This window comes from Tupaia chinensis, unplaced genomic scaffold, assembly GCF_000334495.1.
Source record: "Tupaia chinensis unplaced genomic scaffold, TupChi_1.0 Scaffold000146_1, whole genome shotgun sequence".
Classification (NCBI taxonomy): domain Eukaryota; kingdom Metazoa; phylum Chordata; class Mammalia; order Scandentia; family Tupaiidae; genus Tupaia; species Tupaia belangeri.
The window spans coordinates 17,172,138-17,191,625 of NW_006159616.1; the positions used below are offsets into that span (position 1 = coordinate 17,172,138).

Sequence of the window (19,488 nt, forward strand, 5' to 3'; positions counted from 1 at the left end):
GACAAAAAGCCACACCCTAATTGCAATGGTGGGTAGGAAATGACAAGAATAGACAGGTTTTGTGATCAGCAAGGGGCCTGTGTCCTAATGCAGTCTGCCAATTTTTTTTTTTTTTAAGTTTTTTTGCTATAAGGAACATGCGCTCACCAGAAAGACAGAAAGGGACAGAGAGACAGAAAGCGAGAAATCACCCTGCAGGAGAGACGGTCACACGGCAATCCCTTCTCCTACATTCTCCTCTCGGGATCTTGGGCACACACACACATTTGCCCGACGTGAGTTTAAGCCACCAGGCCCAGGACTCTTAACCACGGTCGACTACATAGGAGTCCTGCAACATAGCCATTATGCTAACTGCTGGTCCTGCAGTCTGCCTATTTCTTTTAATTAGAGAAGAGTCATTCTTTTCATGTCATCTACTAACTTAACACTTCACCTTTAATCCTGAAAGCCATTCAGCAGCTAAAAATCAATCCAGTAGTTTTTCTTTACTGATAAATATTTTCCTAACACATTTGAAATCGGATTGTATCAAGAGCAAGCTTGAAGGATGTCTGGCTGTGTGTCTCAGTATCTCCAGTACTTTAATATACAGAGTCTAACGTACAAGAGAAGCTCAACTATTTGTTGAATTCATGAGTGAATGACATTCCCAAAACTAAGTGGAAAGGAAAAAAGAGTGGTTCTCTTTTTTGTTTGTTTGTTTTTGAGAGGTTTTTGCTACAGGGCGTGTGTACTCACCAGAGAGAGAGACAAAAAGCAAGAAATCACCCCCCTGAGGGGATGGCCACACCACAATCCCTTCTCCTCCATTCTCCTCTCTTGGGCACGCATGTACACACACCAGCATGAGTTTAAGCCACTGGGTCCAAGATTCAAATCACAGTCGACTACATGGGAGTCCAACTGCTGGTCCCAGTGGTCCTATCTCTTAACTTGGTATGACAATGGGATTTAGCAAAGACCTTCTGCCCTTTCTTTTTTAAAAAAAGAGATTTTTGCTATAGGGTGTGTGCACTCACCAGAGACAGAGAGACAGAAAGCGAGAAATCACTCCCCAGGGGGGATGGCCACACTGCAATCCTTTCTCCATTCTCCTCTCAGGATTTTGGGCACACACACATACGTGCCAGTTTGAGCTTATGCCTACAGGTCCAGGGCTTGAACCACCATAAGCAATTTGGGAGTCCAGTGAAGCAACCATTACACCATCTGCTGGTTCCAGTCTTCTGTCTTCTTTAAGCACCTCTACCTCTTTGCAAAGGTTACCCTGAATTCTCACCAAACCTCTCATCTGCTGAACAATCAATCTCTGACTTGCTGTGCCTTGGTGTTCTAGACAGAAAAGACAGAATGGAAGACACAGCAGATATGGAATCTAGATCCAACAAAGTTGTGGATTTTTTTTTTATTTATTTAACTTCATTTGTTATTATTTATTTCTGTTTTCTAAGTTGATAAGAGAGAGTCAAATAGAGAGAAAAGGAAAATGAGAAAGCAAGCCACCAGGTCCCAGTGTTAAACAACAGTTGGCCATGTGGGAATCCAGTATCACAACTACCACACCACCTGCCAGCCCCAAAAGTTGCAAATATTTTTTAAGAAAAGAACCATATCCCTATATTCACTCAAGAAATTAAACATTATAAAAGCTACTTTTTTTGGAGGGGAGAGGTTTTTACTATAGGGCGTGTGCACTCACTGGAAAGACAGAGAGAGACAGAGAGGCAGAAAGCGAGAAATCACCCCCCCAGGGGGCCAGCCACACTGCAATCCCTTCTCCATTCTCCTCTCGGGATCTTGGGCACACATGCACAAGTGCCTGGTGTGAGTTTAAGCCACCAGGTCCAGGACTCGAACTGCGGTGGGCCACATGGGAGTTCAGTGACATAGCCATTAAGTTAAGTGCTGGTCCGGCTACTTTTTTTTAATTAGGTTTTTGCTATAGGGTGCGTGCACTCACCAGACAGAGATACAAAGATGAGAGTGAGAAATCACTCCCTGGAGAGATGGCTACTCCACAATCCCTTCTCCTCCATCTTCCTCCTGGGCTTCTGGGCACACATGTATGTGTGCCTGGTGTGATTTTCAAGCCACCAGGTCCGGGACTTGAACTGCAGTCAGCCACACAGGAGTTCCGCGCTCCAACCACCACACTACCCACTGGCTCCCAAAAGCTTCTTCAGACCCACTAAGAACAAGGGTGGAAGGAGAGAATACACAGATACAATGCTGATACTAAAAGCTCTGGCTAGAGCACAAGCCCGCTAAATAAAAAGGAGCACAGGGTCGTCCAAAAGACATGCATTGGACATACTCTATAAAATCGAGTTAATGATATCTGAGACTAGAAAATCTGTGTGTATCCCCAAACACAAGTGCATCATCCTTTTCTAAACCATGTAAGGTTAGTGAAGAAAATAATTATGTGGTATATTACAAAAAATATTCTGTGCTCAGATATTACCTCTTTTCAAGAAGTTTAAAATATACCATAAGTGCTGCTATACTATAATAACTCACAACACTCCTATGGGATAGAGACAAAATTAAAGTGTACACTGAAGTTAAAAGGAAAATGTCTGTTAGGTAGCTGACTTCCTACTCCTGGGGCAGGCTAAATAAAAAAGTGAAACAGTAACCTCTAAGGTAATTGGGGCACAAACCATTTTAGGTTCTTAAATTGAGTTCAACACCTAGAATTGAGTTCAAAAGCAAACAAGTAGTTAGAACAGACCATAAAACAGTTGAAGTTCTAAGAAGTTTATACAGAAACTAATACTACAATATATCAAGCTTGATTTATGGTCTGAGAAACCAGAATAATTGATTCTCTATTACTAGAGATTCATGTAAAGCATATTTAAAGTGATTTCACATTATTTTAGAAATTACTCTTTTTAGATATGAGTCACAGCATCATTAGAATTTTCATAAATTTAATTTGGTAAGGAAGCCTATATATTCAACAATCTGAAAATAATCCAAGAGCACTTATAAAATGTCCACACTTGTACAAATAGATTCTAGTAGAATATACTAAGGGAAAAACTGTAAAACTGCAAATTATATTGTTTTAGTAGTACTTACTGTTACTAGTACCATTGATAACAATTATCTTAATAAGAGACAGAGACAGAGCCCTGTAAGGTATCAACAAGATCAACCCAACAAACTAGGCATCTATTCAATATTATGTACGAGTAATAAGCAGTTTAATATATGAAACCTTATTTTGATCCTAAAGGTAGCAAAGCACACATCACGCCTACCGTAGAAAAGAGACACCAAGGCACAGGTATAGACACTTAGCAAGGAGCAGAGCCAGAACCAGACTAGGTGTTCTATGCTGCTCTTGGTGCCATTTCCATGGGAATGCACACCTTTTCCCTAGTAACAAAGTAATGCTTTTCTACAGAGAAATAATGCAAAAGTTTGGGCAGAAAAAGTAAACAACCTACTCTGATAGAAAAAAAACACCTAGTAAATCTAAGCTTGAAGCAGTACACAGAATGCTACCACATATGCCTAGATAGCTATCTTGTCTGAAGATTTGCAGTTTTTTTTTTTTTTTTTAAAGAGAGAGCTTTTTGCTATAGGGCACATGCACTAGCAGAGAAACAGAAAGCAAAAGATCACTCCCCACAGGGGATGGCCATACCGCAATCCCTTCTCCTCCACTCTCCTTTGGGATTTTGGGTACACACGCGCACACACACCCAATCTGAGTTTAAGCTGCTGGGTTCAGGACTCAAATGTGGTCAACTGTGAAAGTCAGCAACGTAACAATTATGCCATCTGCTAGTCCCGATTTTCAGTCTCTTTCAGACATTTTTTTGGTCCATGAACCACAGACCACTCCTCACCTAGCACTACTTGCTACTAAACCCAGAAAACAAAAGCTTCATCAAAACTAAAGGAGAGACTGACATTGTTTCTCATAACAAAGCAATGAGGCATACACCAAGAAAATGGTAGCCACATTCTCTTGAATGAAACTCAGTTACCTTGGTAACTCATTGAACTCAAACACAACTAGAACTAGGGACAATTCCAAGACACATTCTCAAGCCCAAAAAGAGACTTTTACCAAGTCCATGCACAAAAGCTCACATAGTTTATTGTGAGAGGCTCTTCAACTCATATACCTAGCTTGATTACTAGTAAAGTACTTTCAGTTTTTATAAGCTTAATTATCAGGTTGCCAAGCCCAGAGATCAGAAGCAACAAATCAAGAGAAAAGGGTTGCTTAAAAATGATACACAGGCAGAAACAAAGGAGTGACCAAGGACAGCAAGGACAGATTGAGACAAACAAACAAACAAACAAAACAATAAAAATTGCCCACAAGGACTCAAAAGGTACAGCAGTTCGGAGTCATTTATCATAAAAGTAATCACTCTACTCAAAAGAACCTAAAAATATCACAGTATTGGGACCAGCAGTTGGCATAATGGCTATGTCGCTGGACTCCCATGTAGTCAACCTCGGTTTGAATCCCGGACCGGGTGGCTTAAACTCACACTGGGCCCATATATATGCATGCCCAAGATCGAGAATGGAGAAGGGACTGTGGCGTGGCCATCCACCCCCACAGGGGAGGGGAGATTTCCTGCTTTCTGTCTGTCTTTCTGGCGAGCGCATGCGCCCTTTAGCAAAACCTCACCAAAAAAAAAAAAAAAAATCAAAGAAGGGACTCCTTTAAGAGCCCTGACCAACACTAGGACTGCAGCTCCTAGGGTCCTGAGGCAGCAGAATTGGCCATGCCTGCTGAAACTCCTGAACCACACTCAGACACCATGAGATACACATGTGCTGTTTTAAGCAGCTAAATTTGGCATAATGTGTTACAACAGCAACAAATAACAAATATATCTGCAACCCATCAAGCAGCAGTGATTTTTCTCAACTTACACTTGACTAATCATTTCACAACCACTGCTACCAGCACTCTGCATAGACCATCAAAATTCTTCAAAGAAATCATCTAGCCTACCTCTCCCCCTTTATTCTCTTAACTATCAACTTGACAAAATCAATGCTTTCTCCTAGTCTTTAGTCTACTCACTCTTTACAAAATTACAACTGATAACCGTCTTTAAGCCCTGTACACAGCAGCCCTGGTATTCTTCTTGACCTGCTTATTCTTTCTCAGCTTCTACTAATCCTCTCCCTTCTAGTGATACTTAAATGTGAGCAATTCACCACATTTCTGCCCTCAAGCCCCTTTCCTTTTCTCATGATAATCTTACTCACTACTATGCCTTCTACCTCCTAATTCTTTTTTTTTAATTTACTTATTCATTCATTCATTCAACCAAGAAACACCAGTTCTGGACAGAGGAATGTAGTAATGAACAAGGCAAACAAGTTGGCTTCCTTCATGAAGCTCATACTCTAACAAGGCCAGTGCTGGCATATGTACATGTGACTCTCCACATGTGACCGTGAGCTAATAATCGCTCATTTCCACCCTGCCCTGTCCCCAGGAAGTGGACTTGGAAGACTCCATCACCAACTCCCCTGTCCTCTGAAAGTGCAATGAAAAAAAAAAAAACCTGGATAATATGCACAGCTCCCTAATCTTTGACCAAAAATTCTTACCATGTTGTATATGCATATCTGAAAGCTACTCCAATTACATCTAAAACTGAATGGATAATTTTGCATACAATCTTCCCCAAACCTCTCTATCCTCTCAACAAACTCACCAAAACTCCCAATTGTTGTGATTCAAGTATCTAGGAGTCATCTTCCCTCAAAGCCCATATTCAATTAGTCACAAAACTATCACACACACAACCCAATCACCCTAGCTCTTTCCTCAAACCAGTACTACAGATAACTACTGCCAAAAGTGATATTCTCCCAAGTCCAGGTCCTCCTATTTGCTTATTTGTTCATTCCACCAAGAAGCATTTACTAAGCCCAGGTACTCAGGACTCTGACCTCTAGAAATGTACACTTAATTGTGGGAAAAAGAGAAGTAAACATGCGATTTCAATGCAAACTAAAACATGTTACAACCAGAAAAACCAGAGTGCTACCATGTAAACACGAGGGGAGCCAATACAATCTGGTAAGAGCAGCAAGGTCAAGACAGCTTCACAGACAAATCTCATTTAAGCTGAAACTCAGAGGACAAGGAGAGTCAGCAAGAGGTTGGGTGAGGATGTGTACCTGCGTTCTGCATTAAGGTGCGCCTTCGAACTCAGGGCAATAACAATGTACAAGGCCTAAACTTTGAGAAAGCAGAGAACCCTGCACAATCAGAGTCTAAAAAATATAACATGACTAAAGAGAGGAAGTTGGAGAGGCCCTCATTACCACCTAAAGGAGAACTGACTTTATCCAATCAATTCCACTCCCCTACTAAAATAAATAAATAAATAAATCTCTCAAAGCCTCTCCCAGAGCACAGAATAAAATCTAGTCTCCTGAGTCTGACTTTCCAAAGCACTACAACATGACCCCCTACCTTCTTCACAAGGCTTATCTGTCCACATGCATCTAGAATTCTAGACATCCCCTGTACTCTCCTAGCTCTATACCTTTGGCTACATTTCCTCTGCTTGGAATTTCTACTGCAACCACCATGCTGGCCATTCAAAGATTCCTCCCAGTGTCATATTACAACATTATGACTTGCTTTCGATCAACTACATCCCTATCTGCCCCCCTACAGACTTCTTCCCATACAGGCTTCCAGAATATGGCCTGCAAAGAATTCTAATTACACAGACCAGGAAAAATTTACAGAAAAACACTCAATTTTACCACTATTGATTTTTCTTTTCTTTTCTTTTCTTTTATTGGCTGGGGGTGAGGGTAGCCTAAAAATGGTCCCTTTGCAATCCGTTCTCCTCCAGTCTCCTCTTGGGATTTTGGGCACATATCCCTTGTAATTTTCAAGTTACTAGGTCCAGGACCTAACTACAGAATCCGCCATGTGAGATCCAGTGCCTTAACCTCCATGCCACCAGTACTGCATTTTCGAGTTGCCAACAATGGAAGGTCAAGAAAGAAATTATTTTTTAATTACATGAAAACAATCAATAGTTTAAATTTCTTACAATTCCACATAAGAGCTTCTAAATAAAAATGACCATATAGGTTTAATTAATAAATGGCAGGCCAATTAAGTTACTTGCTTAGTCAAAATGCACTTGCAGGGCAAAAACTAAAGCCAAGTCTTCAGATATGTTTTCCCAAAAGTTATAAACACAATATAACCAAAATATCTACATACCTCACTACCTACCTTATCCAATTACCTGGAACTTCTTTCCCTAATTCTTCCCTCAATTAACTCCCATTTTCCTTCAGAGCTCTGCTCAAGAAGCCTCCCCCAAGCTTTCAGATTAGTCACATCCTTTTATGATACATTGCACTTGCCTTCACAGCACTATAAACCAGTTGTAATTTCACATGGCACCTTGATTAACATTGCTCTCCCCCATTAGCTCCACGAAGACAGGACTGGGTCTGTCCTCCACTGTGCCTAGCACAGATAGGCACTTTATTATTATTTGTTAAGTAAATGAACTGACTTGAAAGTCTAACAATAACTGGTGTTCACATGGCCCCTGCAGGACTATAAGATCCTAATATATCTTCTGATGCTTCTAATCATAATAAGTATATAAATTTCAATGTCATAATTCTATTATAACATATTCTAACTTTCATAATTAAATATTCATATATGTAATCTGCTAATTCTCTATTAACCAGAATATGTGTTAGCCACAATATTTTTTTCTAAACATGTAAAGCATCAACAAATTTTCACATCAAAAGAACACATACTAAAATACTTCAACCTATAACCTATATGATCTAGCTTATTTGCTCTCTTGGACCCTGAAAAGTCCAATACCAGTCTAACAATGAAATACGGTATTTGACCAAAGCGGCCTACAATGTTAATAAACTACAGCAACAGTATGTTTTTCAGGCAAGAGGCTTACGTGCTTGAGTTAGCCAGGAAACTCCCCAAGTAGATCCACAGATTTAACATAATCCCTATGAATATGACAGTCATTTCTTTCTGTACAAACTAACAAGCTGATGCTAATACTCAGATACAAGAGACCTAGAATAGCCAAAATAATTTTGCAAAAGAACAGAGTTGGAAGACTGACAGTTCCAGATTTCAAAACCTACTACAGGTGCAATGTTACAACACTCTGAAAGGCTGATCCTACATGGGAAGGTTCCAAGACTCTGTCCAGACACCTCCCTAAATACTTCAGATGCACACATGTGCCCATGATCCAGACCTGGAGATGGACTGTGACATTGAGGACCCCACTAGGAGTGTTCTATCTCTATCTCTTTTGTTCATAAAAGATAAGAATGGGGCCAGCAGGTGGTGTGGCACTTAAGGCGCTAGTCCCACATGGTCAACCATGGTGCAAGCCCTGGACCGGTAGCTTGAAAATCATGCCAGGCACGTATGTGCATGCCCAAAATCCTGAGAGGAGAATGGAGAAATGATTGCAGTGTGGTCATCCCCTCAGGAGGTAATTTCTCCCTCCCTTTCTCCCTCCCTTTCTCTCTCTCTCTCTCTCTCTCTCTCTCCTGCAAATGCACACACCCTATAGCAAAAATCTCCCACCTCCCCAAACAAAAAATACACCACGTACATGTGCGTGCATGTTCAAAATAAAAAAAATAAAATAAAATAAAAAGAAGAATTGGGACCAGCAGTTAGCGTAATGGCTATGTCGCTGGACTCCCATGTAGTCGACCGCGGTTTGCGTCCCAGACCCAGTGACTTAAAACTCATGCCAGGCGCGTGTGCGTGTGTGCCCAAGATCCCAAGAGAAGAATGGAGGAGAAGGGACTGCGGTGTGGCCATCCCCCCTGGGGGATGATTTCTTGCTTTCTGTCTCTCTGTCTCTCTCTGTCTGTCTGGCAAGCGCACGCGCCCTATAGCAAAAAAACCTCTCTAAAAGAAAGAATTTAGGCGTGACCTCTCCCCCCACATACAAGTGTGTTGTGTGTTCTCTGTCTCTCTCCCTCTCTCCCTCTTGCACACATGCGCACAAGTACACATGCCCTATAGCAAAAATTTTTTAAAAGGCTAGAAAATACATGATCTTGGATTAGGCAAAGGTTTCTTAATTATGACACCAAAGTATGAGTGATGAAAGGAAAAAACAGATAATTGGACCGACATTTAAAACTTCTGTGCTCCAAAGGACACTATCAAAAAAATAAAATAAAATAAAGACAATACACAGAATGGAAATCATTCATCTGATAAGGGATCGACGCCAGAATATATAAAGAATTCCTGTGTCCTGTGGATAAGGCACTGGCTTCCCACAAGGCCAACTACCGTTCAAGTCCCAAACCATGAGCTTGAAAAATCACACCAGGAGGGACCAGCAGTTAGCGTAATGGCTATGTCGCTGGACTCCCACATAGTCGACCATGGTTTGCATCACGGACCCGGTGGCTTAAACTCACACCAGGCACGTGGGCGTGCGTGCCCAAGATCCCGAGAGGAAAATGGAGGAGAAGGGATTGAGGTGTGGCAATCACCCTGGGGGGTGATTTCTCGCTTTCTATCTCTGTCTCTCTCTGTCTGACGAGCGCACACGCCCTATAGCAAAAAGTTCTACAAAAAAATATATATATATATATTTCTATATATAGAAATATATATATATATATGTGGTATGGCCATCACCCCCCTAGAAGTAATTTCTCACTTTCTCTGTCTCCTTTGAAAAACTTTAAAAAGAAAAACTTAAAAAAGGGAATCAGGACTGGATCAATGGCCAGTGGCTAAAGGGGCCCATAACCACAATGAGACACCCCATAGTTCAAGTGCTGGACCCAGTGGCTTAAAAAACACTCCAGGTGGGACTAGCTGGTGGCACGGTGGTTAAGGTGCTGGACACGCAAGTCCAGGACCTGGTGGATTGCTTCCTCACTTTCCCTCCCTCCCTCCCTCCCTCTCTCCCTCCGTCTCTCTATGGTCAAATTAAAATAAATGAATGAATAAATTAAATGAAATTTTCAAAATTCTTTAGGAGAAAGAAAAAAAAAAAACAGGTAAGCATGCATACATGCCCAAAATCTTAACAGAAGGGGAGAAATGCAAGAGAAGGGATTATGGCATGACCATTCCCCATGGGGGGGGGGAGGAAGCGTGGTTTAGAGAGAGAAAGAGAGTACCAGCTCTCTGGCAAACATTTTAAAAAATGTATCTTCTTCATAGTGCAACAGATTAAGCACCATGCAGAAATTTGGACCGTACATGAGACAGAACTGCAGTTCAAGTCCCAGCCCCAGCAGCTTGAAAAACACACTAGCTGTGTGTGCATGTGTGCCCAAAATCCTGATAAGAGGGTAAAATGAAGGTAAGGGAATTATAGCATGACCATACTCAAGGGATTTTCTCTCTAGCCACCCCCCCAAGCAAGCACACATACCCTCTGACAATAAAAAAAAATAAGTAAAACAAAAATAAATAAAAAGGAATCAAATCTCTTTGACTACTAAAACTACTTTGATGATTATATCTCTCTAAATAAAATATTATATGTCATCCTCTTTTAAGTGGAACATACTCAGTACAGTTTTTCTTAACATTCTAAGGTTGGGACTGGCAGGTGGTATGATGGTTGGGGCACTAGACTCCCATATGGCTGACTATGGTTCGAGTCCCAGACCTAGCAGCTTGCTTTCTCTCTCTCTCTTTCTCTCTCTATCTAATTAAATAAATAAAATTAATCCTTTTAAAAAACATAGTCAATTATGAAATAACTGTAAATTCAGATAATTCAATGATGTGCAGGTTATTAGACCTTTATACAGTGCCTCCAAACTATTGTTCTTTCAATCTTTCACCTGTCTTCTATACTTCTGCATTCTCCTTCTACTATAAGAAATCAAGAAAAGAAGAGATCAGAAGCAGGAAGGATACAGGGCCAACAAAAAAAAGTGTTGAGTATCCACACATATACATATAAGTTTTTTTTTTTTTAGAGGTTTTTGCTATAGGGCGTGTGTGCTCGTCCAAAAGACAGAGAGAGACAGAGAGACAGAGAAAGCAAGAAATCATCCTCCAGGGGGGATGGCCACGCCACAATCCCTTCTCCTCCATTCTCCTCTCGGGATCCTAGACACGCACGCACGCACGCCCCGGTGTGAGTTTAAACCACCAGGTCTGGGACTCGAACTGCGGTAGACTACATGGGAGTCTAGCGACACAGTTATCACACCAAGATTTTTAGAGTTGAAGGCACAACCTCCTACCTTGGAATAATGAAAATACTGCCATATATTTACTATTAGGATCTTGTAACTGTTTTTCTCATTAGGCTTCCAATTCGTTTCGAGTTTCTTTTTAATTGTGATAAAGCACACAAAACATAAAATCTACTATTCTAATCCTTTTTGAATATACAATTTACTGGCATTAAGCGCATTCACATTGTTGTGCATCATCACCACTAACCATCTTATTTTGTTCTGTTGTTTTGTTTTGTTTCTGAAAGAGTTTTACTATTGGGTGTGTGCACTCACCAGAGAGAGAGACAGAGAGACGGAAAGCAAGAAACCCTCTAGGGAGCATGGCCACAACACAATCCCTTCTCCTCCCTTCTCTTGGAATTTTGGGGCATGCACGTACAGGCACCTGGCATGAGATTCAAGACTCCAGGTATGAGACTAGAACCACAGTCAGCCATGTGGGAGTCCAGCAATGTAACCATTACACCATCTGCTGAGCCCCCATCTCGTTTTTCATGGCCAGAGGATGCGTGTGCTGGCCAGAAACAGAGAAGATGGGGGTGAGAGAGCTGGGTGGAGCACCCTCAAAGGGGCATGGTCACACCACAATCCCTTCTCTTACATAATTCTTTCATGCCAGGATTGAGGCATGTGCCTGATATTTCTTTCAAATCACTTGGGGACAGGATTCAAACCATGGTCAGCCAATGTGGAATCTGGTTTCCTCAATCATCAGGCTAGAGAGCCAACTCACCACTAACAATCATTTTGAAAAGCATTCTGAAAATCATGACTTTTTATTAAGCAAACAATCCTGTCTATGTTCCTTCACCAAATGACAAGGGCAAGGAACTCATCAAAGGCAGTACTGTGGTGGGATGGTAAAGAGTGCCCGCAACAACTTGGAGGAGCACCAAAGCAGCTAAATCCATCCTCAGTTCCTCCAGATATGGCCACAGAGACAAAAGGGACTAAAAATACTTGGCAAGGACAGATAAAATCTGTCAAGGATATTCAGCCCAGTTAGAGAGGTCAACACTATTACCATATTTGCATCAGAAGACACTTATACAAAGTAGCAATGGGTCACATTTAAAATAATCAGATTCAGTACAGGAGGACTGATATTCCTTCTCCCCCAGAATGCCAAGAATAAATCTCTAGACCTTGAATTTGGTCAAGTGATTTATGATCAATTTCTGGAGGACCCCCTAGGAAAAAACAGATACTTCAAAAGTGTTGAGTACCCACTCACCACTTTTCTACTTGTTAAAAGCTTTCTTTTTAGCACCACAGCCTCTTTCAATAAAACTAAATGAGGAAGAAACCTCTATCAAAGCTTTGCCATAGCAAATAACTCAGGCAGCATATTTCATAAGAGCAGAGAAGGAAAGAATAAGTCAGGGAATGTTTACAACAACACTAGAACTTTAACCTAACCCTAAGTATCTTTAAATATCAAGGAAACTTAATAAAATTAATTGTTCAAAGACTCTCCACACACCAAGCATACAATAACCCAAAGAATATGACCAAGTGGGGAGCAGAAGATGCATAATGGTTAGGTCACTGGACTCCCATGTTGTGGACTCTGGTTCAAGTCTGGAACCCAGTGGCTTAAAACTCACGCCGGGCATGTGGACATGTGTGCCTGTGTGCCCAAAATCCCAAGAGGGGAATGGAAGTGTGGCCATGCTCCCTGGAGGAGGTAACTTATCACTTTCTTTTGGAGAGATTTGTTTGTTTTGTTTTTTTTTGTTTTTTTTTTTTTTGCTATAGGGTGTGTGCGCTCACCAGACAGAGACAGAGAGAGAGACAGAAAGAAATCACCCCCCAGGGGGGATGGCCACACCGCAATCTCTTCTCCTCCATTCTCCTCTCGGGATCTTGGGCATGCACGCACACACACCCGGCATGAGTTTTAAGCCACCGGGTTTGGGACACGAACCGCGGTCGACTACATGGGAGTCCAGCGACATAGCCATTATGCTAACTGCTGGTCCCACTTTCTGTCTCTCTGTCTCTCTCTGTCCATCCAGCAAGTGCATGTGTCCTTTAGCAAAAATCTCTCAAAAAAAGAATATGACCTAGTGAAGATCCCATATGATCAATTACAGTGGACCCACAGCAACTCCCCAATCCACACATTCAACTGTGTTTATTTACTGAATTATTGTTAACCTATACATTCTAATAACTGTTATATTAACCAATTAAAAAAAACACAAATAAATGATTATACATACTACCTTGAACATGAAGTCTGAGGCTATTAGAATTTTCAGTACTTTTTCATCTATAATCAAATATCATTTAAGTCCTTTCCAAAAACTATGAACCCTCACCCATATCTCAATTAAAGACCTTAAATTTGTCATAGGAAATAACTAAGAAGACTTAATATTTTTTGCTGTACATCTTCTTTAATAACCTTAACATGTTTGTTTGTTTTAGGTTTTTGTCATAGGGCACATGCCTTCACTGGAGAGAAAGAGAGGAAAAATGAAAAATCACCTTCCAGGGGATGGCCATAATTTCCTCTCCTCCTGGGATTCTGGGCACACATGCACATGCATCATGATTTTCAAGCCACCAGGTCCGGGACTCAACTGCCATCAGCCATGTGGGATCCAACACCTTAAACACTACATCACCTGCTGGCTCCACCTTAACAGTTTTTCTTACATTTTGTAAAGTAAATACTTGCAATATATTGCAGACCTGAAAATATTAAGCTCTTTTTTCTTTGTTAAGAATTATTTTATTGGGACCAGCAGTTAGTGTAATAGCTATGTCACTGGACTCCCATGTAGTTGACCGCAGTTCCCGTCCTGGACCCAGTGGCTTAAAACTCACGATGAGCACGTGTGCATGAGTGCCCAAGATCCCGAGAGAAGAATGGAGGAGAAGGGACTGCAGCACGGCCATCCTCCTTCCCTCCCCCCAGGGTGATTTCTCACTTTCTGTCTCTCTGTCTTTGTCTGGTGAGTGCATACACCCTATAGCAAAAACCTCTAAAAAAAAAAAAAAAGAAAAAGAATTATTTAACTTTACTTATTTTAATTTGACCAGAGAGGGACAGAGAGGGATGGAGGGAAAGTGAGAAAGCAAGCCGCAGGGTCCAGGACTCAAATCACAGTCAACCATGTGGGAGTCCAGTGCCCTTAACCACCACGACGCCACCTGCTGGTCCTTTATTTTTTTTTAATTTGCTAGAGGCCACATATGCTTGCCAGAGGGAAGAAGAGACTGAAAAAGAGCAAGAGATTTTGTATGCTGTAAAGATAAAAAGTGACTGAATGTTGGGGCTGGCCGGTGGCATGACAGTTAAGGACGCTGGACTCCCACATGGTGGACTATGGTTCAAGTCCCAGACCTAGCAGCATGCTTTCTCATTCTCCCCCACCCCCATTCTGGTCAAATTTTAAAAATTAATAAAGTTAAATAAAATAATTATTTTTTAAAGTGATTAAATGTTTAAAAAGGAATGAGAGTGGTTAAGTAAAAAAAAGAACCTCCCCCAATGAGGGATGGTCACACCACAAACCCAACTCCATTTCTTTTTTTTTTCTTTTTTTTTTTTTTTGAGGGAGATTTTTGCCATAAAGTGTGTGCACTCAATAGAGAGACAGAATTTGGGGCACACACACACACAGCCACAGTGTTATCAAGCCACTGGGTGCAGGATTTGAACTGCACAGTTAGCTATGTGGGATCCAGTCACTTTAACCACTATACTACCAGCTGGACAAAAAAATTAAGCTCTTTATATACAGTGAAAAGAAGACACCTTAGTGACTAGTACAAATTCCTCTTACATGGCCTGAACCAACATATTAACTCTTTTCATTTGCTTGGGTTTTTTAGTTTTGCTACAGGGCACGTGTGTTCGCCAGAGACACAAAGAGAGAGAGACAAAGAGAAGGGGAAAGGGACAAGCGGATGATGTAATGGTTACATTGCTGGACTCCCACAGTCAACCGCAGTTTGAGTCCCAGACCCAGCGACTTAAAACTCATGCCAGGTACGTGTACATGGTGAGGAGAATGGAGAAGGGATTGTGGCATGACCATCCCCCCTGAAGGGGTTGATTTCTTGCTTTCTGTCTCTCCAGCAAGCCCATGCACCCTATAGCAAAAATTTCTCAAAAAAAAAAAAAAAAGAGGGAAAAGTGAGAAATCACCACCCAGGGGTTGGGGGGTAGGCCATGCCGCAATTATTTCTCTTCCATTCTTCTCTTGGAATTTTGGGCACACACGCACACATGTGTTTTTCAAGCCACCGGGTCCAGGACTTGAACCCTAGAATTAGCGATGTGGGATCCAGCCACCTTAAGTACCCTGCCACATGGCTGGCCCAACAACATATTAATTCTTTACCTGGAGCAAGTAACCTAAAAAAGAAAAGATAAACTTATACAGATAGCTATATGCCTGCAAAACAAGCCATTAAGTAAAATACCATACATCCAACTTCATTTTCTTATAAAATATAATGGAAAAGGGAACCAGCAGATGGCATAATGGTTATGTTGCTGGTCTGCCACGTAGTCGACCATGGTTTGAGTTCCAGACCCAGTGGCTAAAACTCACACCAAGCATGTGTGCATGTGTTCCCCAAATCACAAGAGGGCAATGGAGAAGGGACTGCAGCATGGTCCCCGCTGAAGTGGGGATGGGGGTAGGGGTAACTTCTGGTTTTCTGTCTCTCTGTCTCTCCCATGAGTACACATGCCCTATAGGAAAAATCTCTCTCAAAAAAAAAAAATTATTACTAACTCATGATATGAGAGCTCAGGTCTGGAAAGGCAAGACGAGAAGTTGTGCCAAAATCAAAAGTGATGAATGGAGAGGTATTATCTGGTAAGGAAAGAAAGTGTAGAGGCCAAGGAAAGAGAGGTTTCTAGCTACTGGCCCACATAAGTGGCAGCAGGGACAGCAGAAAATGGACTTCTACTGGGGTCCATGGTCATGTTTGCCAGTGTTCCTAGTTAGTGAAAGAAAGAGTGCTAGAACTGGGAATCAAAAGTAGACTTGTTTTAAAAGCCATCTAAGAAATCTAAAGTCTTGTAGGCCAGAGGACTAACTTATCACTGGCTCAGGTAAAGCAAATTGATCATTCTGATCCAACAGCCAGTCTTCTAAACATTTTGAAATCTAATAACTGCAGCCCACAACTTTTCATTAATCTAACAGTAGTACACATGGTTTTAAAATTAGGGACTTTTGGGGCCAGCAGATGACGTGGTGGTTGAGAGGGCTGGACTCCCACATGACAGACCACGGGTTCGAGTCCTGGACCTGGCAACTTGCTCTCACTTTCCTCTCTCTCACTCTGTCACTCTCTGGTCAAATTAAAGTACATAAATAAAATAAATAAAGTTCAATAAAATTCTTCTTTAAAATAAATAAATAAATAAAATTAGGGACTTTTTAGAGACCCACTACTAGTACATATTTCTTTCTTCTATATTTCTTACATATAAATTCCTTCCTAGGGATCACATATAAATAATATGGAAAAATTTCATTTTCAAGAAAAATAATAAATGTCACTCAGTTACTTCACATTTTTATCCATGGTTTACTTACATTCATTTTCTTTTTATTAGTACATCTACTTAAAAGAGAAAGCTAGCTAACGGATCACTCACCTCTGTTACCGGACAGATAACTCAGTTCAATGGAAAGGAACACAAAGCTCTAGTTCATTTAAGGATGCAAGGAAAAGGTATCTCTGCGTTGTCACAGGGTTTCAAAGGTCATCTCAGAGTAAAGCTGGGTATGAATCAAAATGGTTGCAGTTCAAATCATCTACTCATCTACTCTAACCATGAATTATAACTGAGCTAAAATGATGATTCCTAAATATAACACATTTTATTTCTAAATGTTTCTTGGCAATTAAATATCCAGAAAGTCAGCAAACCCCAAGAAAGCAGAGAAAATGAACTTTTTTACAGCTAACCATTTATCAAATACAGGAAGCCTGAAAGATGCCATAGGCTGAAGGCTCAGCCTCAAACTTGGCCCTGCAGAGGAAAACTCCAAATAAAATCTCTTTTGAGAACTGCTTCATGCAGTACTGAATTACAAACAGTGACCTCCCTGGAGGAGAAACCAGAGTCAGCAGCTACATGAGTGTACAGTCTACGGGAGATGAAACCTAACTCCTACACAAGTGACACTATGATAGTTCCATAATAATATTTAAAAACATAAGTACTAAGAAGTAGTTATTCAAAAATATTTCAAGAGAAACAATGCTAAAAAAAAATTTTAATTTATTCCAAAAGTAATTTGAGAATTTGAGTAGAATATAATTTAATCTCCAGGCCTAACCTCTCAAATAAAATCAAATAGGGTCCCACAATGTAGTCAAATAATAAATTATAAAAGAAATGCTATGATGTAACAAAAGAGGTACAGCATAATACTCTGAACTTCCTGTAAGAATAAAAATTGTATGTCAATATGTTCACAACACAGTTAATCCACAAAATCATGAGATAATTAAACTGATTCTTTTTAGATTTCAATCTCTTTGGCCAGAATCCTTATCCAAACTGCACTGAACAAATCAGTATGAACAACTCTAGCACTATCAGAATAACTCCAGTATCTTATCTTCTGTTTCACCTTTTATTGTTGATTTATGTGCTGACTGATGGTAAACTGATTTGTGCATAGTGCCAGAAGTCAGCTCAGGAATACAAAACAAGAGATTTAGAAGAATCCAACTAATGAATGAAAATGCTGACGTCATAGTTCAGCTCCCAGTAGGGCTTAGAATAGTATGTAAAGAAACAGTGTTATCTTTTGCAATGTCAAATCACTAAAGTCATCTAGAATAAAGGAGATAGAAAAAAAAAAAAAAAAGCCCTTCTGTATTCAGGAGGAGGGAAGGGGCGACGGATAAGAAAAGTTTTAACAAGCTTTTCCCAAGCCCCAAAATGACAATTACACAAAGTGTAGGACACAAACAAGCGTAACTTAAAAATCACAGAATCTATTCATATTTATTAATATTACAAGCAATTTATTTAAAGATATGATTAGTTGTGTCTTTAGGAATAGTCCCCACCCAACTTTAAATCTTTCTCCAACCAAACGGAATTATCATTTAAAAAAAAAAAAGCATACAAGTGTATTTCTCAATTGAAAACTCGCTTTCCCATATCACGACCTGATTATAAGTAATTCTGAATATATTAGTGAAACTAAGTGACAGGAGGCAAGCTACTGAAACTTTTTGTTTTTAAATAATTATTCATTTTCTTTATTCATTAATTTATTTTAATTTGATCAGACACAAATCAAGCAGGTTTGGGACTCAATTTTGGTCGGCCATGTGGGACTGTTCAGCCCCTTATCGACCACGCCACCTGCTGGCCTCAAGACTGGAACTGTTATGTGAGGAAGGAAATCCTTTTATCTAATGATGTAATATAAACTAATAAAAAAGATGATGAAAGTGTGATTTACTTAATACTATTAAAAGTAGCAAGTGGTGTTGATTGTTCACATTCTTTATCTCTTGGCAGAACTGAAAATACAACTAATAATACAAACTTCCATAAAGTTTAGACGCAATTTACTAAAACCCCTTTTTTTTTTCAGGACACTTAAGTAACTAAATCCTGGATGCCTTATGTTTCCCAGGAAATTTAAGATTATTAGATTCTCAGAAAATAACAGTGACCCTCAGAATTTTAGTAACCTCTTGAAGCACAAAAATACAAGGACATCCTCTTTTTTAACCATTCTTACAGCTTAAAATAACCATTCAACCAAAATGGATTTTTTTTTTAATTTAAGCAATAAACAATTTTGCCAATAAACATTTTTAAAAGATCTTATTAAGTTAAAATGCAAACATGCCAGCGTTATCTGTAAAGCTAAAATGTTAAAAGAGATCATCTCACATTGCCACTACAAATATCTTTGATAGAACATCACTACCCCCTTGTGGATTTGCAATAAAAAATCCTTATCTTGAATCTTCACATTTTAAATGCTTCATTGAACCTCTATTCAAGTTTACATTTTCTTCACTAAGAAGGGCTATCTTATTTCAATTACTTTTTTAAAAGACAAAAAACACTTAATACTTTAAAATAATCAAAACAGTATGTACTTGAGTTCTCAACATCCCCCTTTTGGGGCTCATTCTTTATACAATATGTATGTGTGTCAATTTCAAAACAGTAACATCAACATTCCATTTTTCATAGAATAT

General features: G+C 40.1%; 1 protein-coding gene across 1 annotated transcript in view; it reads right to left on the reverse strand.

Annotated features, from left to right (window-relative positions):
- The window catches only part of CAMTA1 (calmodulin binding transcription activator 1), a 1,029,661-nt gene extending 1,012,723 nt beyond the window's left edge, over positions 1-16,938 (reverse strand). The window contains exon 1 of the mRNA XM_027770647.1: positions 16,904-16,938. The gene's annotated coding sequence lies outside the window, so the exon portion shown is untranslated. The remainder of the gene's footprint in view (positions 1-16,903) is intronic.
- Positions 16,939-19,488: the final 2,550 nt, after the last annotated feature.